Source organism: Myripristis murdjan, chromosome 18 (genome assembly GCF_902150065.1).
Source record: "Myripristis murdjan chromosome 18, fMyrMur1.1, whole genome shotgun sequence".
In the NCBI taxonomy this organism is placed as follows: Eukaryota; Metazoa; Chordata; class Actinopteri; order Holocentriformes; family Holocentridae; genus Myripristis; species Myripristis murdjan.
This window is the reverse complement of record NC_043997.1, coordinates 14110650-14133025: the sequence shown is the minus strand read 5'-3', so window position 1 is coordinate 14133025 and position 22376 is coordinate 14110650.

Sequence of the window (22376 nt, the reverse complement as noted above, 5' to 3'; positions counted from 1 at the left end):
AACTTTTCTGCCCAATCACTCTCATCAATGGGGGGTGGCTCGTCAATGGATAGATCTTAGCACAAAAAGGGCCGTAGTTTCCATCTCAATGTAACATCACAAAACCCAGTGGGGAGGCAGAGCATTGGTCAAGACAGCACTGACCAACTTTCCCTAATGATTGAAAGGGGTATGTCTAGTGTTGCAAAATTCCCGGAATTTTCAAAGTTGGAAAATTTCCATGAGAATTTTCGGAAATTAATGGGAATAAACAGGAATAAACGGGAATTTTCCGGGAATTTTCGGGAATGTATATTCACTGCATTCACTCGATCATATACATGTATACATAATAAACATTTTGGTTTGTTTTAAGCAGATATGCATGCAAACATGTTACATTATAATGAATTTCCAGGGAATTTTCAGGAATTTTATAACTGGCAATGAGTCTTTTACATCGCTGTGGAGGAATTTTGGCCCACTCCTCTTTACAGAAATGTTTTAATTCAGCCAAGTGTTCGAGCATGAAAGGCCTGTTTAAGGTCACGCCACAGTATCTCAATTGGATTTAAGTCTGGACTTTGACTAGGCCACTCCAAAACCTTCATTTTGTTTTTTTTTAAGCCATTCAGAGGTGGAGTTGCTGGTGTGTTTAAAAACTGTATTTTATATTTACTTGGGTTATCTTTGTCTAATATCAAAATCTGTTTGATGATCTGAAACATTTAAGTGTGACAGATATCCAAAAAAATAAGAAATCAGGAAGGGGGCAAATACTTTTCCACAGCACTGTATGTCCCCCTCAGCAACTAAAAAAAAGTGATATTGATGCTGACATTCATTTGATTGATTATTGTTTATTTTTGCCCCATTCACCTTAACAACAAAAACGAAAAATTCCAAAATTCCCAAACTTAAATTTCCATGGAAACTTTTTAAAACCTCATTCAAATTGATGACAAAAAAAAAAACGAAAATTCCCAAAATTCCCGAGCCAAATTTTCCCAGGAATTTTCGGAAAAATTGGAAAAAAATGTGACAGCAAAAATCTCCTGAAATTTTCCAATATTCCTTAACGAAAATTCCCACGGTCATTTTCGGAAACTTTCCAGGAAATTTACCGGAAACTTTCCACCCCTTTGCAACAGTAGGTATGTCCTATGACAAGAGCATTATAGAAAGACAGTTTAGCTTAACACATAAAGGGCTGCAACTTCCAACTGTGACCCTGGCAGAGGTTTGTGCTCTAAGGAGGGCCTTCTTGTTACAAGAAGCAACAGTAGGGCCATGTTGCATTGGTGATTATGTTGCAGTGGTGGCATTATCTAAAGACTACCTCAGTCTGTTGCAATGCAAAATATGTGTTCAACCACCTCCATCTCTCCAGATTTCACCTTTCCAGATAGTCAAATGCCACTACTTTGCCTTTAACATATCAAGCATAAGAGACATTAAAAATTTTCTTTACTGCCCGTTATTTTAAACTCTATCCCAGCAGTTCTCCCTGTTTTAGGGGAAAAAAATGAAGCCATCCTCAACTGACAATTAGCCAAATATGCTTGCAGTCCACTGATGCAAGAGGGATATGCTAAGAGACCGAACGGAATGTGATGACCATTTCTTGTTTAATTGTGCATACATGATCAATAAGGCCCACACTGTCTCAAGGAAATGGACCCCATCTAAAGTCCTCCTAATATCCTCCCTGACAATAATTACTGGCCATTTCTTGAGCTGTAGCAAAGGGAGGAAAGTGTGTTCAGTATTTGCCTGCCACAAGGTATAGGGCTAATTGCACCCTCCCTCTGGTTGAGAGCTCATCTTGGGAATGTAATGCAGCAAGCAGGCAGGTGGATCTACTGTAAATGGTGCATTTTCAGAGTTTATGACTGACCATGAGCAGCTTAACACTGATCAATGCCCAGCTGTACCTTTTTAAATGAAATGATGGCTATGTTCTCCTTCACCACAAAGTGGTTATTCTCACTGACAAATCATCTGATTGAATTAATGATAAGTTATAGCTACATTCAGCTGCCTTGCTGTTTGCCAATACACTGCCTTGAAGGTAAATCAGCTTGATGTTTGCAATGTCTCTCAGAGAACAGTCTAGTGATTCCTATGGCTTGTGAGTTTAGGATATTCACTTGTTCAGTAGACCAAGTTGCATGGTTTTAATGGCAGCAAATTGACCATTTTGTGGACTGCATTGGGCTTTGTACCCACTATGTACTGGACTGCAGAGACCATTGAATCCACTATTGCAGTTTTAGGCCGCTTGCCTTAGTTCATCTCTAAAAAACACCATCATGGAGTTAAAGGAAGAGTTACTCAAATTTATGAAAGTTTGCATTCGATATTAGGCACACCTAGTTACACATGTCTGTATTTTTTTGTAATTTTAAAATCAGTTCAGTGATGACCCAAAAAGCAACCCATCTTAGTTACAGAGAGCTCTCAAAACACAAGCTTTGTATTTTTGCTGATCTTTGCCCTACAGTTCTGGCCTCAGTTTAGTCCTCTTACAACAGAAATTGAAAAAGGCGTTCAGGCTTGCAAAAATGTACCTCTAACGGCATACATAAAACAGTGATAACATGAATAAAGCACAAGTAAACATGTCATCCTCCATGGAGTATGGACACCCCCATCTTGGCCAATCAGTTGTAACTATGCGACATGTGATTATAGTTGGTGTCATGAAATTTTGAACAAAGTGGTGACATGCATTTTCCCCCATATCTGACCAGTGGTGGCCCAGGTCACTCATGGTACATGGGAAAATTAATAAATGATAATGCCCTTTCCAGCACCAGCTGGTGGTGTGAATGCCACAAAACAATGTTAACATGCAAAAATCTCCCAAGCATGCTAGCTCCCCACAAGAATTGGGGAGCTAGCATGCTTGATAGATGAACAAATGAACAAACACAAGAACAACAATTCATAAGAGGACCTTTGCCAGTCCAATTTTTGATTAATAAAGTGTCAAAGAGAAAAACGCTATTGCCAAAGTCTCTTTGCTTTTTGATTATCGTCAGGCTGTATAGTCATATGAATGCAGGGCATAAAACTTCAATCAAATGAAAAAAATATCAATACTATGCAGAATATGAATTATATCAATCTAGGATAATGAGAAGCTAATCTATAGTAACAAAGCCTCTCTCCAAAATTAAACGTTAGAAAGCATATCATTCTCTCTATTCTCTATGGTGATCCATTGGAATGCACAATACGTTTGCACTGGAATAGTATTGCCTTGAGTGCAGAGAGTAATGCTGAGATTAGCCTTAATTGTAATTCCTGTCTCATAACCTCCAAGTATCCATTTTCCAGCCTTTAGTTTTTGATGTTTCATGCTTAACTTGTTACTCACGTCACCAAACCTATCTAATCCAGTCTGATAGAAATCAACAGCCTAACAGGGAGAACATCTGCACGCCACAACGACTTAGCTATCTTGACTACAGGAAAACATACATGGTTGTGTGCACAAACATGCACAAGGATACATGAGGTTTTTGTAGAATAAGTCACCTTTGGTTTGCTCACCATGTTCTTACACATCCACAACTCATTTCTCATTGCGCACACGGTCAACTCATCTGAAATGCACCGCCGTTCAGTTATCTAATTAGTTCACTAAGTCCCTTCATAAAGAGCTATCGATCCTCATCCCTGCTGGGGATGAGCCGGGAGCCTCAAATATCCCACTGTTTCCTCATGGTCTACACACACACACACACACACACACACACACTCAGTAATACTTTGAGTAACAGGAGAACTCAAGATTAAAAATGATATCTTAACACAGCAAGTGTCTGAAGGAACCGCTTTTGTTTAAACTGGTGCCATTTTCAGGCATATGTCAGGATGCTTTTTTCACTGACATATTTCTTGTTGTTGTTATTATTATTATCATTATTATTATCATTATTATTTTTTTTTTCTTACTATTTTGTATGGATTTTTTAAAAATAGGGCTGGAGAGTATAGTTAAAATCAGTATTGCAGTACTATTGCAGTAGTAAAATTGGCTTATTACCATCAGTTTAGATACCAGAACTGTGTTCTGAAATAATCACAATATGATTCTACTCAAAGACAATAAATTACTATTTAATTGTTGTCCAACAATTCAGTGTTTTTGTTTATGGAGAGGCAAGTATGCATTTGCAGCTAGCTCTCATTTCAGCAATGCATTTCTATCATCAGATATTTTTGTCCTTTTTTGGGCATTTCAGCAGATAATTTTGTCTTAGTGGTCAACTCTTGCTTGCTTGGATTTGTTGTTTGTGAGAATTCCCTTAACTGGGTGCCTTTGGAATCTGTGATCCAACGACACCAACGAGCCCACATGAGTCAGACCCAAAATTTTCTTGTGGTTGAAGCCAAGCGAAATGTTGTTTGTCTGGGCCTGCAGCCAAGTCTTCCATTAGGCCTTTGGCCCAGGTGAACAGTAATTAAACAAGGCTGCCGCTGAGTCGGCACTACTGGCATCACCAGTGCCTCTGCATTCACATTATTTTTGTTTATGTTGCTCTCCTCTGCTCCTCTCTCTCCTGTTTTTTTTCTCCTCATTCTAGATCTCAGCCATGTCTGTCCGTCTGTCTGTCCGTTTGTCTCTCTATGTTTCATTTAGGTGGCCAAAAAGTCATTGTAAAATTCATGTTGCTCAAAACTGAAAATAGTACAAGCTGATAGGTCATGCATCAAAGACAGCACCTCAGATAGCAGTATCAACAAGGTCAGTCATGTCCAATAGGAGTAGGGGAGCTACAAATATTTACACTTTGGCCCGAAATAAGAAATTGCACAAGGGAAGGGAGCGAGGCAAGACGGGGATGGACTGAGATGAAGAGGGGGTCGGGTGTCTGCGTTTTTATTGTTTGATTCACCCTCTCTCTGTTCCTGTATGCTGGGTAGGAGGAGGGAGGGAGTGAAGGGAAAGCGGGAGGCTGGCGTTTGAGGAAGAGGCTGAGAGAAGAAGATGATAGAGAGAGGAGTATTTCAACAGATGAAAAAGGTGGGATAACAACCAAGAAAGGACATAAACAAACAATAAAGAAATGACAGACAAAGACATAACAGGAAGAAAGAGAGCCAGTGGTGGAGGTTTTAGTAACGGCAGAGGATGCTTTCCCACTTCCCCTCTCCCCTTGTATCCTTCTTCCCCTCTGCTCCTCCTCTTCTCTACACCCCTCTTTCCACTTATCCTGCTCTCCTCGGCTCTGGGCTGCATGACTATTGGTTTGTGGGCAGCCCCGGCAGCGAGAGAGAGAGAGCGAGAGAAAGAAAAAGACAGAGGGAGTTGGAAGGAGGGGTAGTGCTGAGGCTGCAGCCAGAGAAGATTACAGAGCAGGCCTGCTGATCACTCTCTCTACCATTTTCCCTCCTCTGCACAGGGATGAGCCTCTCTCTCTCTTTGATCACACTCACACCCAATGGGATCACACAGGTAGAGAAAATAATGAAGCCCCCTCTACCAAACACACATGCACACACATTGTAACCAAGGCACTGGTAGGAAATCAGATTGCATATGTGCAGTGGAAGAGCTTTGGGGCGACAATATTTATATCTCATCGAGGTGTGCATGTGACTGAGAGTGACTGAAGCACACTGAGATTAAATTAGAAAGCGTGTGCACACGTCCATGGGTGATTAGACTGATCCCAAGAGCTGGGTGTAATGCATTGGGGGCACGTGACAGATATGGAGCGGAGTCAGCGTTTTGGCCTCTCATTGAGACCCTGTCCTATTGATTAGCCCCACTAAAGTCTTGATTGAAATTACAGGGAAGACAGCTCCAGTAAAATATTCAATAGCCAGGCTCCCATCAATTACACAGAATAGAGATTGTGGAGGGAAAAGGGTGCTTGCTTGTGGACTGATAATTATGTCGTTCGCATTGACTGTACGTTGTCCATTAGCATGGAGGCGTTAATCTATAACCTATCTATTTCATTGCATGATCCCATTCAATGAGGAGAAAAAAAAAGGCTTAAGGAGATATGATGGAGAAAATGGTAGTTAGATTCATAGAACAAGTGAGACAGTGTTTGAATAACTGTGTGGATGCCGGGCTTAGAAAGAAATAAGGATGCACAATACCGGTATGGACAGAGTACTGTTCCAATACTGAACCAATATTTTCTCTTTATAATCATAAATATTTTCTTTTACTGGGGGTCAGTTTTGGGTGTGTACAAAAAAAAAAAAAAACATTTAGTATTTTAACTTGTTGTTGTTATTATTACCATTATTTATCCGTTCTTGCCCAGTGCGAAAGGCATCCTGAATGGCCAACAAAATTGGCAAGGGTTGGAACAATAAATCAAACTCATCCTTCTAGTCACTCTGTGTGTTTCGGGGGTAGCTGATCACAGGGACAGTGTGCTCTCATGCCCTAGTTCAACAACAGCCCTTTAAGTCTCATCTCTTGTTTGGGTCAGATTATTTGGGAGATCTTTGAGAGAAATGATGACCTGCCAGGATTCTGTGGCACTCGACGGTGGACAATCAGCTACAGCAGAAGTTGACGTTAGCTAGCATTAGTATGAGGTCAACACACTGAGCATTGAGCAGCTGAAACAGAAAGGCAGCAGTGCTCTCTCCAGCTCAGATTAAAAGCCCCCAGGTCTGTGCTGGAGCCTGGGATAAACTTAAAAGTTCTCCATGTTTGGGGTGTTTTGTTGCACCTGCATCATCATTCTGTCCCATGCTTTCTTCCTGAAAAAACAGACGTGCATCACTAATTATCATCGGATTGTGAGCTTTGAGCTGACTCTGTTGTCAGCTCAAAGCGGTGGTAAGCTGTGTCACATGTTGCTAATGACATTTCCTGATCAGACTGGTTATTTATAGCTTGGTGTCGCTGGTACCAGATCCTGCATTTTTGGTCAATATCGGATGAACTCCGATCGGATCGGTGCATCCCTGGAAAGAAAACAAGGCAGAGATAGCATTTAACATTCACAATACAAAGAAGATCCTTAACTCCAGCAACCAAGGAGGTTCAGTTCTCCCCTAACACCTCTCTACTGTCAGTGCATTTTACTTAGGAGAAAAATGCCCTTATAAATAATCATCAGAGAATTTTTACCCTAACCTTTTACCCTAACCCTAACCCAACAAAGTTACCAAAGATGCTTAACCTGCCTGAACTCAACCATTAGCTAACTGGTAACACTTTACATTAAATGTTCATTAACTAATATTATTAATGCATTTACTAATATAAATTAAACATGAACTACGAAGCCCTCAGGATCAGTATCGACTCAGAAGTATTTTACGTGAAGCCATGCCTACTGCCACACCCTGCTTTGGCCAGTCAGTGTAAAGAGTGAATTAGTTCCTCTTTGCCTCATAATCAACCTTTCCATCACATTTTATGCAAATCTGATCAGAACTTTTAGAGATACCCTGCTAATAAACAAACAGACAACACATTAATGAATCTTTGTTAATATTAATCATGTTTAATTCATTTTAGTAAATATGCATGAGTTAACATTAGCTGATGAAAACCTAATATGTTAGTTTTTCATTTCGCAAACAGGTGAAAATAGCTGGTCCACTTCATGCTTTTGTCATATCCAGTTTGGGGTGGAGCAGTGTAATGTTCACATTATTTGTGCTGACTGCTAATTTGACAGATCTGTGCTCAGTTCATGTGACTGCTGTATATGGGTAGGACAGTCAGCCAATTGATGAAAGCAACAGTTTAAATTTGGACTGGAAGGCGGGCAGACATGTAAACACACAGAAACACACACACACACACACACACACACACACACACACACACACTCTCACACACACACTAACCTGCGCACCAGTTGTTGCCAGGCCCGAGGGCCAGTCAAATGTACTGCAGCTAATACAATTAGATGGACAATGTGTCACGAAAGCATGGCATCCCTGATGGCTGAGAGGTGTCACAGACCACAGTCTCTCTCTCACCCAGCACAGATGGAGCTGGCTCACAATGTAGAGACAGAAAAAGTAAGATAGCCTTAAGGCCCAGTGGTGATCTGTGAAGACTGTAAATGAGAGTGGGTGATGTAATCTTAAATCATGCTGAACTCTCAGCACTGTTGACCTTCCTGCTTACCTTGCAGTCTCATTTTACACCAGGTAGAACCAGTATAATTTTGTTTTTAGCCTGCTAACATTATTTTTGCATTAGCATCGTCTGAGGAAAAGAGCTTGTAACATTCAGGAACACACACATACAGTCTGCATCTTCCATCTGTGTCACCAGCCACATCTTCCAGATGCCTTTGGCTTCCTCTCTGTTTCCACTTAAGAGCACTGAAACAATGTTCAGAGACTCTTTGCTTGTTTGAGAAGTGCAATCCATCATTGCAGTAATGAAAAAAGTAATGAATGTAATGAAATTTGAGTGTGTTGTTTTTTGTGTGTATTTTTACTGTGTGTGTGTGTGTGTGTGTGTGTGTGTGTGTGTGTGTGTGTGTGTGTGTGTATGTGTGTGTGTGTGTGTGTGTGTGTGTAAATTTTCATGCCTCTATGCTTAATAATGAATTCTGTGGCACACTCTGACATGGGCAGTCTCAGTGGATTCAGAGACACTTAGATGTCTACCTAAAAGAGTCAGTATCACTGATATACACACAATACAACAAATCAGCAGTGACCATTATGTCCACCATGATAGGTGCAAGTCACCCTGGGTGTAATTTTAGTTTTTTATCATTCCCCAAACATTCATCAAAATTGACCCAGCAATGTCTAAGATATTGAGCGGTCAGCTTATTGCCCTCTTGGTCTGTCGGTGGTGCTGCAGTGGACCGATTACTTCCATTTTGTAAAAGCCAGATCTCGCTATAAAGCCACATCAGCTCTGCTGTGGTGAGCCAAAATCAGGCCAGTGGTTTCTGGGACATTGCTCCTTGAAGCTTTGGGACTTTTTGGCCAGTGGGTGGCGCTGTGGTGAGCCAATCAGTTTCATGTTGTGGATACTGCTATCAGTGTTAAAAGGTGTCTTTCTTAAGGGTTCATCACATGTGACCCACTATGGACGGATTGACGGAGATCAGTTCGTGTCTTTCCACAGTTTCTTCTAATTTAGACCAGCTAACACTGTAGAGAGGATACAGCTCATGCTGACGCTGAATTTAAAACAAGCAAAGAAAGTAATGTGTCAAAAATGCTGATGTTGTGCCACTATTGAGGCGTTTGTGTGACAGCCCTTTTTGCTGCAGAGCAAAGAAGTGCATGTGTTTTTGCATCATTGGGGGAGATGTAAAATGGAGGTGTGTGGCAAATGGATAGAGATGAACTGTGGCGGAATGAGGACGCCAAACTGATATTTTCAAGTCTGACATGGCCCAACTGGACCATTAGAGAGAAATGGTCTGCTCTTTCAACACAAAGGGAAGGTTAAACTCTTTCCTGTGGTCCATGGCCAAAAAGAGAGGGGCGTTGTCTCTTTGTCTCTATCTCTCTGCCTGCCTTCTGCTCTGTCGATTTGCTCGTCTGCTCACTTGCTCAGTCACTCACATCTGCACAATATTCTTTGTGTATGCCTGAGTTGCATATTTCTTTCTCTGCCTCTCTCTTCCTTGTCACTCCGTCTCACCATCCCTTCAATTCCACATCCATACCCACCATTTTCATCTTGCTTTTCCCTGAGTTTTGCTTACTCATCTTCCACCTGTCAGCAGAGCAGATCCCTCTGCTACTGCCAAAACTAGCAGAAAGCACTCTCATTATTACTTTTTTTCTGCTGTTGATCACTGCTGGCACCAGTGCCCTAAATGGCAAATGTACTGGACAGTATGGACTCATCACAATGTGCTTTGAGCTTGTTGGCTTGATGCTGCATCTGCATTTCCACTTTAAATTTTAGGCATTCATCTGATGCTCACATCCAGAATGACTTACACTTTGCAGGTGGGTAGGGGTTCATTGTTTTGCTGAAGGGCACCTCAGTAGATCTGTGGAAAACTGAGATTGTCACTCTCACCCGACCCAGACCTCCAATCTGCATTGTTTTCTTTACAAAGGAACAAACCACGTTTAAGTTTTTTGCATCAAGTTAATTATTTGAGTCATGTAAGTCATTTGGAGATGTGGAAAATCATAAATGTAAAAAAAAAAAGAAGAAAAAACTGTTTTAATACATTCTTTTATTGTTTTTTATCATAAAAAACACTACTACTACTACTACTACTGCTTCTTCTACTACTGCTAGTAATAATAATAATGATAACAATAATAATAATTACACTATTTACATTTCACTGATCAAAAGCCGTTGCATCATCACTGTGACAGCCTCAAGTTTTTATTTTCAAAGGGGGATTTATAATAGATGAGATGAGAGATGTTGCATCCCTGACTCCAGTATCCCTGACACAAACAAAAGTGTGCTTGACAATAATGATGATTCCAGCTATTCAAATGTGTCCTGTACAGTACTGCTGGCTTCCTCTCAGCTGCATATAAAGTAGACCCCTTTGGGAATGTTTGCCAAATGCGTTCTGTTGGGACCTTTGTTGCACAATATCAACAAATTTATTCAAGACAGTGTTGAACCGCTTAATACACAATGTTACATAAATATTTGGATGCCATATTGCCACAATATTATTCATCTTATCTGTGTCCGCTGCCACAATCCATTTCGGCCTCATTCCAATAGCTGTTGGCGTGAGGCACCGTGGAAAACCAGATTATCAAGTTCACAGCGCACTTTGCCTGATACAATATGCAGTGAAAATCAAGTCCATCTCCGCACAACAAATTCTGTGCCGTCACCTCACTTTGCAAATCGTAGGTCGCTTGATGGTGTGATGCAAACATTCTGTCACACCCTGTCAAATGCACCACGACTGCATGTGGTCATAGCATTTGCCGGCATATTATGTAATTGTCTACCTATCATATGATCGTACGACATAGGCAGAGCGCCAGTGGATGACTGTGTGCATGCAGAGTGGTGACACTGCCTGCTCTGTGTTTACATGTAATCAATAACCTTATATTTGCTTTTACTCTGCCTGTGCAAATGATTCAAGTTGTTTCTTTGTACAGTATAGCAGTCCACTGCTATGTTATGTTTACATGCTGCAACACACGTAGCAGTCATTGATTTACTGTTGCAAGTACTATCTTCCCACCTATTACACTGATATCGTCACATTTCTTCTTCTCTTGTTGCACAAAAGCCAAAACAGCTGATTAATAGTTTGTCAGTTATCAAAAATCTCATTGTCTATTTTACTATTTGTCTTATTCTGAAGTGTGTTTATTTAATTATGATGCTACTGTCATGCTGGAGCTGCTAAACTGTGTTTCATTGTTTTTAACAGTGACAATAAATTTCTATTCTAAGAGGAAATACCAAGAATTGCTGGTTACAACCTCAGAAATGCTAAGATCTGATATTTTTTTTATTTTTTTTTATTTTATTTTATTGCAGGTGAGACTAAGTACGCAATTTCAATACTTAGGAATTTAAAGAGGGCACTGGTAACCTTTGATGAACATTTGTCACTGTTTTTGATGCTACTGGTGAGAAGATTCATAAAAAAAAGAAAAAGAAACAGATTGAACAAAAGAGAAAATTTTTAGTTGCAGCCCTACTCTGCGGTAAGTTTTGTACCCTGTACCTGGAGTGCAGTTTCTAAAAATACCATGGGTAGCCCAGCACTGTGTGGCTTACTTGCCATGACCACACTTACATAGATTTTTGCTTACTCATACCTCACACAACCTACATACATGCAGGCTGTTTGAACATTTAGACCACCTCCGCTGTATGTTGCACTCGATTGTAACTCAATATTGCAATGCTGTCATGCTGAAACGATGATGTATTTGCATGCGTGTCCACGTAGTCTCTGATGCTTGTAGCCGCAGTTCCTGTTGACTTCTATTCTCCGGAACAAAGGGTTAAGTGTAGTGCTGTAGTGTAGTAGGTTGGCAGGGAAGTGAGAGATATGATGGGTACTATAAGTGCATGAGCTGCCAGATGGTGCTCACAGAAGCGTGATCATTTGGCATTTGTTCGCCAAAGTGCTCTGGGTGGAATGGAGAGAGCGAGGGGAGGGAGGTGGGGAAGCGAGTGACAAAGGGATGGGTGCAGAGAGAGCCTACGAGCACATCATCTCTGGGATGGTAGTGACCGCTCCCTTTTCTCCTCTCCTTGCCTCTTTTTAAACAGTTTTATCTCCGTCTGCACACCCTGCATTCTCTCTCCGTCCATCTACGCTAAGCAGTGTTTTTGTGATTGTAATTTTTTTTTTGGACAACGTTTTGTTGCACTCATGTAGAAACTAACAGCCACTGTCACAGTATTCCCCGTCCATCCTCTCTGATATTTGGCCTCCTGTCTCATGTCTGAATCAAAGCTAATTGGCATGGCTGGCATCGTTTACACGTTGTTGTCAAGCTGTGCCAACAGGGCCAGTAAATCTCATCTGGTACACAAACGGTAAACACTTTGATGCTAAAGCCCTGATCATTGGTTGTGTGAGTCTGTGTGTGTGTGTGTGTGTGCAGTTAGTATGAATGTGCCCTCACATGTGAGTAAGCACCTGAGTGTGGTGTCTTTCCGTTGGCGCTGCCACATAGCCACTTTATTGGTGTGCTCATTTGAGCTTTGTGACTAGAGGCACACCTGCTTGGGAGACTCAACGCCCTCAACAATAATGCTGTCTGCCGTGTTTACCCTCGAGTGACGCATCGTCTACTTGGGCGGCAATTGTCATTGTGGCATCCGGTGTGCTCAGCTGAAAAATATAGCAAATTTAGAAATAAACTGCCTCCAGTAAGTGACATTTCCTGACTCAGTGAGAAGAAAGCAAAATGTATAAATAGACAAAAGTACTACTACTAGCTGAAAAACTTTTTTTATTTATTTATTTATTTATTTTTTACCTCCATTTAATTTCTGCAAAATTGTGATTTGTTTTGCAGAAAAATCTAAAATTAATTTCTAAAGGGGTTGCCTTTTTTTGGTTGAATGAATGCACAACAACACTTTTGGGAAATGTATGTATGCAATTTATTCAGGAAGTGTTAAGGTGTGTTTGGCCTTTCAGTTTAGTCAAGTGCGGAAATGGATTTTCCTTCTAAACTCAATATCTTTTGCCCTAAAAAAAATCTCATGTCCTATCTGCAAAGAAACCTAGTATTTAAGGCTCCATCATTATCTGAAAAACACTTCCACTGTACATTTTGAACTGAACTTGAAATTAAAGTGAATTGACCTAAACCCTGTAATAAACAATATGTACTGTAATTGCATGTCAGGGGCTGCTTTTAACAATGAGACACTGTGCGGTTTTTCTGTGCTTTTTTCCCCTCAGCTTTTTAAATCTGCCACCCAGTGTGGCACTCCTTTGTTAGCTCTCTATAATTCTTCAGAGAAAGAGAAGAAAAGAGCAGTGATGAACTGAACCTTTACTGCACAGCAGAGCAGGAGTGCATTTCTTGCTCAGGGCTCAACTCACATTCTCTCATCCAATTACCATTAATGTATGCCTTATGGTTAATCAGCTACAAAGCTCCCTATACTCTCCTTCAGCTCTACTTTCATTCTTCTCCTTTTTTGTCTCTGTTCCATGGTCATAAGAAGGAGAGAAGAGGTCAGGGTCCAGAAAAGCAGTTCTCTTGAGGCCATAATTAGCGCTGTGCAACAAACAGCAACAACAACCAGGAAAATAACTCGACAACCAAGACAGAGATTTTTATAATGGACTAATACAACGTATCGGTTATTTAAAAATACACACACGCAAAAACAGCCTGTAATTACATAATTATTAAAACACACACACACACACACACACACACACACCCATCCACGGCAAATGTAACAATGACAGAATATATCTTTTGAAAAGTGATTATAAATTGACTCGTGGGAGAGTGGCAAAAATGGGAGTGAGGGACGGTGTAGCACACCCTTGTGTTCTATAATTCTTTTCCGAGGAGATTGCAGACGCTCGCAAGTAATTCCACTTGACGGAACAAGGGGCCCTTTTCGGAGGCTATTGGGAAGAGAACCAAAGTCTCATTCAGGGAAGTTAATCCCCGTTAATGGGTTTGTTTAAATTCAATAAAAAGGAGAATATGCACAGAATGAATTATGAAAAACGATTAATGAATGCTCCAGCAAGTAATCATTTTCCGGATAAATATGCACATACATATTCATTTTCTCCATTTTTCCCCCCTCCATAAAATCTCTTATTTTCAGCAGATACTAAGGGCAACTTGGCTCTGTTGAGCCACAGTAATGCATAGTCAATGGAATTAAATCTCTGGCCCATTTTTTTAGGTGTACCTTAACAAAAAGAAAGCCTAAAGATAAGCCTCAATTCCCTTTGGAGGTGGTAGCAGTTTTTTGAGGGCTTGCCAAGCAGGTTTGGGGGCCAGTAGTCTCCATGCAAGAGTGTTGTTAAAGAAAAGGCCCCTTGATAATGTTGATGACCAGAGCAAGAGGACAGTGTATGACAGGAGTGACAGGTGTGGGAACAGGGGGACACCGTCTGCCACACCAGGTGACACCTCCAGCTCTGGCAGGCAAGCCCTGAGGCTGACAGACAGTGTGTGTATGAGAGAGAGAGAGAGTGAAGGAGAGAGGGAAAGAGAGAGGGAGAGAGACAGAGAGAAAGAGAGAGAGAGAGAGAGAGGGAGAGAGGTGTGCTTGGTTTCAAGGGGTCCCAGAGAGGGGGTTACCTCTAACTGGACATTTGCAGGTTGTCTCTGGAAAGAGATTTGAAGGGTAGCCTGGATGCCAGGAGAGCTGCTAACAGACCAGAAGCATTTTGTGGTCCTGCTGTATAGTGGTTAAATAGCAAGCTTTTGTCTCAATAGCTTATTAGGCATTTAAAATTTGATATATCATCGTTTGATATGTCATTGAGTTAAAGGTTAAAATTTGAGTTCCAACCCCAAAAAACTCCTGAACCGAACTGATAATCAAAAAACTAATATATAAATAAATATTAATTGACATGTCTTGTAATGAGTAGATCACAATTGTCAGAAAATGTAATTTTGCAATAGATGATGACTACCAATCTATCGACCGATTTGTTAATCTTTTTCTTCATTTTTTTTTTTTTTTTTTGCCGATTTGTTATGAAGTTCTGATTCTGTGGTAACGTGCTGCGAAAGCATATTAAGGCCAGGCAAGAAAAACAATGTAGCCATTATTTTTCGAGGATAAATATTAAAAATCTAAATTTGCTGAAGAAGTGCTAGGAGTCAAATAAAATGAGGATAAATTAAACTCAGCTGACCAACAAACATGTAAGCATGTAACATAACAATGAGAACCAAATAGACTCACTCATCAAATAACATGTTTAGTCTAAATGGTTCTCAGTTCAGCTGATGTTCTTCTTATGGTGCTGAAAAGCTTAACTTAACCAAACTATAATCTCAAATCTTTTCTCAGAATATATCAAATTCAATGTTTTTTTTTCTGTTCTGGTCTTGATAGGCCTGCTGGTCAACTATACATTACTGCCATGAGCTGTAGAATATCCACCACCCACAGAGGCTTCAACATACAGTGTGTCCTTGCGTTAGTTGAGAAGATTCTTTTTTCCCATGGAAAAAAAAGTTGCACTCATGTCACTCAGCATGGTGTTTTCACTGCATGTGTGTGTGTTTAGTATATAGGGTGGGCTCTGTGACCTTTGGTCACAAAAAGAAGCGCTGAGTAGGGAATCAACACAGGATCTTCCTTCACAGCGGTCACTAATAAACACACACACACACATACACCCACGCTCACTCTCTCTCTCTGTCACACACACACACACATACACATGCACAGACATACACCGGAATGCACTTTGATATAACCAGCCACGCATATGAGAGCGCACACACACACGCACACACCCAGCAGCAGCAGCAGCAACCAAAAGACATTTACAAATTGGCTTCTTGGCTTGAACATTGCTTCCGTTCATAATTATTTCTCCCTGTCATGGGGGCCTCTGCACACTGCCGGTCCCCTGCTAATGCTGTACGCATGCCAAGCAACTCCAGTGCTGCCTCTGTGTTCAGGCAGCCAAGGAAATCTCTCTCTGCAGCTTAAAGCCAATTATTTCCTCGTAGATCGGCAGGACTATTTGCCCCAATAATTATTCCTATATAACCTCTTTACAGGAGGAAATTGAAATCACACGGAGGCGTTAACATAAGAGGATGATTTTGCCACGTGCATTTGTTTTGCCTCCTCATTTCACACGGCCAAGTGGGCTAGATTGTTGGCATGCCAGTGGAAACACCTGTGTTGGCACCGGTAGGAAGTGAAGCAAAATAATCTCTCCTGTGTGCTGTGCTCCATGTGAGGGTCAGATTTGATTGTGTGACTGCATAGAAACAAGAGAACCTGTGAGCAAGTGGGCGTGCAGCTGAGTGTGTGTGTGTCTGTCTCTTTATGTGTTTAAGCAGGGTTATGGTTTGTGTGTGTACTTATTGATTAGGAGTATGAATCTTTGGCTGAACATAGATTCAGTTTGATTCATGATTCACTAGTTGGCTGATTTAAGAATGATTTTTCCTCTTTTTGGAACAAATTGATTTGTTCTGAGTATGTAAACTATGATTGGAGTCAGTGATTTGATTGAGTAGTTTGATCCAAAATTGTATGAACCACTAAATAAGCAAGTGCAATGTTGAAATACTGTCCTTTTTTTGAAGTGTGATAAAATGAGAGATTGAACAGAATTACTTGAACTAAAAAGCACTATTGAAGAAAACTATTTAGCTCTTAGATCTTGCTGGATCTTTTTAATAAAAATCATCAATCATTTGATTCAAAGGATTTTTTCTAGTGATTCAGGCCAGAGTCAAAGGAATCTATTTTGTTTAGTTTCATTAGGTCGATCGATACATTTGAATCAGCAGAATTTACAGTTTATAAACTGATTTATAACCAATATACAATATACCCATGCACGTGCTATGATACACACCAGTAAAATCCACCACTGGAAAGGTGGGACATGATGCAGGCGAGTTAAAGGAAGTGCTGTTTGAGTCTTGCAGGGTCATGCGAGAGCACTCCAGCAAAAAACAAAATCCCTGAGAGAGCACTTGCATCATGGGGGCGACAAGTGCAGCTGAAATAGCCAGTAATAGGTGAGCTTGTGACTTATCTTCCCTGCGGTTTGATGACCACCACTATCTACATCATCCACTCCATCTCTCACTACACTCCTTGAAATATAAGTTCTGGCTTGAGCCATATCGGGCACTTTGATTTTTCTGTCTTGCGGTTGTGTTTGGATCTCTTTTGGAGGATAAGATCTGGGCCTTCTCCAGACTGCCCCTCAGATCAATTTTTTTTCATATCCAGATTGTATCCAAAGTAATTTTAGAAAGTCTGGACAGCCAAGAACCACATGAAATGCGATTCTGATTCGATTTCTACAGATGCGTTTCAGTCCGGACGTTCTGGACAACGTCAAATCCGGAGTGATGGAAGTGCATCAGACTGGCTGAGCAGAATCGTTTAGTCCATGAGTGATACAGACGACAGCATGGAGAACAACAATCTGTGGACAGACGCTTAAATAAATTGTCTGCTGGCACTTTAGGGGGAGGCTTCTGTACATTTATCATGCTTCTGTGCTGGAAAGCTGCATCACCGATGAAAGTAGTCACTGACGCCTGACATCGTTACTATAGAAACCGGTGCAGATAGGTTGGTGATGTCTGGAGACACAAATCTGATCTGATCTCTTGCACATAACAGTTTGGACAGTCTGTCTTAAAGAGCTGACTGGAGAACCAAATCTGATTTGCCTGCAAACTTCTTGTTATATTTCAGCAGGTTCTACTGATGTGGAACCTTTCTAGGGGTTTCTGTTAAGATGCCTTTCATATTTTATGGTTTCCTCTCAGATCCTTCTGAGGGCTCATCTAATCACCATTTCACATTGTTATATTTAATCATAGAAACTTTTGCATTTCCTTTTAAAGTTTTAAATTACCAACCATATGTAACAAAATATGGTAAGAAAATCAAAATCACTTTTTTGAGGAATCAGTTTCATGTTGAGCTCGGCTGGTAGCAGCTCTGTGGAGTTTCTGAAAACTTCTTACACTCTGTCGAATAAATGAAGGGCTCCGGAGGAGCTGCAGCAACACGACTGAAGTCAAGTTAGGTCGTCCTCCTGAGGAGTCTTCATGTCATCTCTTGCATTGGTGATATGGCCAAGGTGAAGCTGTTGAACCTCCTGCTTTTATATAAAGAGTAACAAGAAATTAACATTAAAACTAACTTGCCATGAGCAATAGAAAGATGTGAATTTAAACTCCACTGTGAGAGTAGAACACACTAAAAAAAAAAAAAAAAAAAAGGTGCTACCACCAAACAGCTGTGCTAGACTGAACTCACTGTGTTACTCTGATTTTCTTTTTTGCTTTTACAAAGATTTTTGGTCCCTCTCAGCATGTGACCTTGTGTCGTTCATCTGTGACAGACCAAAAAAAAAAAAAAAAAAAAATCAAAAACAGATGGATAAGCATTTTTGAAGTTTGGTCACTGTTGGGGCTCAGTTGTAAAAGGCACATACAGCATAAAAGCAATGTCCCGAGTCTATGACCTTTCTCCCCCCAAGCTTTCCTGTCTGTCTTCACTTCAATTTGACTAATTAAGGCGAAATATATAAATAAAGATCCTAGAAGGTCACTTGCCAACCAGAAACGCATCGGACGGTGATTTAGCTGATGAGAACAAATGAGGAGGCCCTCAAGAATCAGTGCGAGAGCGACGCATCACATTCAAACCGTGTGATAGTCTACGGTGCAGGGCTGGCTGAAACAGATGGGACACTGAACAGCTGTGTGTTTTAATTAATCGTGCGTGCAACATCAAGCACACGGCCCCTCTCAAACTGTAAAGATGCCTCTTTGTGCTCGCTTTAATGATTATTTGTTTTCTCCAAGACAACTCGGGAAGAACTTTCTCTACAAGGGCACAACTATTGACTTTGCATTATTGGACTTGATAATTAGCCCTATTTTCAGTCTATAATGGTGCTCAGACAAACAGGTGATGGAAATTTGCTTCTGACCAAAAATGCTGCCACTGCATCTGGGAATTCTTAGAGACAGGCGGTTAGTTTAGGATTTAAACTCCCACACTGAAATGTGATTATTTTTGGGGCTTTCCAGTACAGTCATATCATATAGCTGTTTGACAATCTATATAAAAACATATACATATATATTATTAGAATTATTAATATACCTATTATTAATGCATGTTATTGCATTTTAATATACAACTCTGATTACATTTGCTTCTTGGAAAACAGAGTATCCTTAGCAATAACTTAATTGTGTACCAAGAGATGTAGCCTACATAATTAATCCAGCCTTTCTCTTTTTAACTGGCAACTGATTGGTTTATGCTTTTGAATGATTCCTCCTGGCATTATGCCCTGCCCCAGTATCTGGTTTCATCAAGAAACACATTACATTAAGGAACTGAAAGGCTCTAACAGTGCAGTTTAACTGTGACTTTAATGTGTTCATAACCATTTTGATTTGTGTTGTAAGTCACAGCTGTTTCTGTTATTGGTATTTGGATCCCAAGCAAAGTATGTTTTATAGAAATTTGTATTAAAACTCAAGCAAAATGATTTGATACCTTGTTATGTATAGCAGCTCATGGTAGCGGTGTGCTGTGATCTAAAACCAGGATTAAATCCAAAACCGCACTTGAAAATATAATAGTGTTCTTTTTTTTTTAAGGCAGAAGTAAGAAATAAATCGAGTAATTGTCGATTTTTGGCTCGCATGCTGCCCTTTTTCTTGCTTAAGTGCAACGTAAGCAATGCTCAAATCACTGTGTAACTTAAGCGTGGTGGGTCTGTGTGGCTCGGCTGGCAAGAGCACACCATTACCATTAATGTCTCCCACTAGTGATCAATATTGAGTAAACTAAATGTCCCATATAAGTGAAGTATGTTGCTCTGTGTTAGAGCACTTTATATTCTCCATTCAGTGGTAGAAACTCACACAAAGTGCTGTAATGCATAAATATCACCCAGTAATTGTCGTTGTTCTCAGATTACTCAGATTGTTTGTTGGTGTTGACATTTGTGGTGTTTTGAAATATGCAAAAGAAAACAAGAATCCATATCATATATCATTGCAAACCTTGTTAGCATGGTCGGTGCATCAGAATTAAAAATATAAGCACCCGTATTAAAAAAAAAAAAAAAAAAAAGATCCCCCCACACTGGTCTTGCCAAAAAACTTCATGAACATTGTTTCACTTGTGTTGCAACACCAGAGTACTCGACCTTTTTCTTTTGACACTGCTGGTTTCAGATTTCACAATAAAGGTACAACAATAGAGAAAGCATTTTTTATGTGTCCAACATTTTTTAGAGGTCCAGGTACCCTTGAGGAGCCATTTGAAGGGTTCTTCAGAAACAAACGGGTTATATATAGAGCCTCACCTCTCTGAGACTAATCCCATTGGTAACCTGCTTTCAGCCTAACTGTACTGTTACTAGGTAGAACGTACCTTCAGCAACCGACTGCCACGGCAACCACTGCCGTCAGTTTCCAGGAAGCTTTGAGATGCTCCTGGAGATGTAAATGGAAAGAGAAAAGTGAGTGGAAGTGGGGATAATGGCTTACTCTTTTTGCTCTATTTTTTCTTGTTTTTCTGCTCTGGCATTGAGCATTATTGTATTCTTTTCCTCTGCACTTTACCCCAGTACAAAAGCTCATTATGGTTCGAGTGATATGTTTTTTTTTTTTCTTCTTCCATTTGGAGAGCCCTTCCTGCATGAGAGTTCAGAGAACAAAGGTGATGATAAAAAGTGCATCTTCTGGCAAAATTCAAATCGGAATGATAAATTTTGTGGCAAAATCAGTTTCGGTTTATTCATTTACACGGTGGCAAAAGAAAACTAAAACGATAAGACATGATAAAACACAAAGAGGGGAGAAACAGGCCACAGGGCTTTTAAAAGAATATCTTTTAACGAAATTCATTAGACCCGTTCTCACTCTCCGTGTGATTGTGTGCTATCTGATTAGTTCATCAAAACACGGAATTACCAGCCGATCATGCACTGTTCAAAACAAGTTAATGCTGTAAGGCAGCTGCTGTGGCTCTGTGTTTTGAATGTGTTAAAAGGGGTCCTTGCAAAATATCTACACTGTGTCGCTGCATTCTTGTGCACAAAGCTTGCTTGGGGAAAAGTTTTTTTGCATTATATTAAAAACATAAAAATGCAGTTTTTTGTTCAACAGCAAAAGACAATATCTGTGCATGGCATCTCAACTTTTAGTACATTTTGTTCAAGTGTTTGTGAGGAATTATACTCTCATCTTTTTTAATGTAGTGTGTTATATTTATCTATAGTGAAATTCTCGCCCACCATCAGTCAGAGGTCAGGGTCAACCCAAGGCTCAGAGGGTCAGCTACAAAACAGTGCGCATTGATGGCAATCACTCTGCCTACAAGAGAGCAAGGAAAACAGACAATAAATAAATAAATAAATAAGAAACAATGCAAAAAAACACAAATAACTGTATGTAAACACACATGTACACAAACTGGTGGCTCACAAGACCTGATTTGCACTTACAGTATTTTCCCTGCACTGCGAACACATTTAGAGGATGCATGGGGCTTCTTTTGTCCTGAAATGGCCTATGCATGTTCCAGACAATAGCTACCCCTGAGAAACACAAAAGGTTAGGGATGAACAGGAAAGATAGAAGGGAACATTATCTGTGACTCAAAATCCTTTTAGAGCTCTAGTGGAAGATGGAAATAGACCAAGATTAGCGTGCCAAGTTTTATCATTTCTAGATTTATTATGTGTTCTACCAGGTACAAAGAGAAATAAAAGACAAATGCGTTTTTAAAGTTCATGCCATCCATAATCTATGAGCAGTGCAGACTATTTCAATTTAATTTAGAACTTACAATGTCACGGACCTTAAAGGTATATGTAGACTTAAAGAGAAAAAGAGGTGCATTTTGTGAGTGCGTGCATGTGTAGAGGCAGAGGCTCACTGTGATGAAAAATATCCCATATTTTCAGAAGTCAGAATAGACTCTTGAGATTGTGCTGTGTTGCTACGCCATCTTGGTTCATTCATTTGTGTTCAGTCAAAATCCCCAGTGTACAGCATCGGTCTAAACTCCCAATTCCGCACAGTAACTCCCACTCCTACTTTCTGTAAATGACTTTTGTTCTTAGCAAAAACATAGGACTAAGGTGCAGTAGTTTCAATGTTGGATTCAAACAATGCACACACACACAAACAAAAACAAAAAACAATGCAACCACACCATCAGTGGTTTCATCAGTATTCAAGTGAAACAAGTGAGTGTTTTACCACATGGA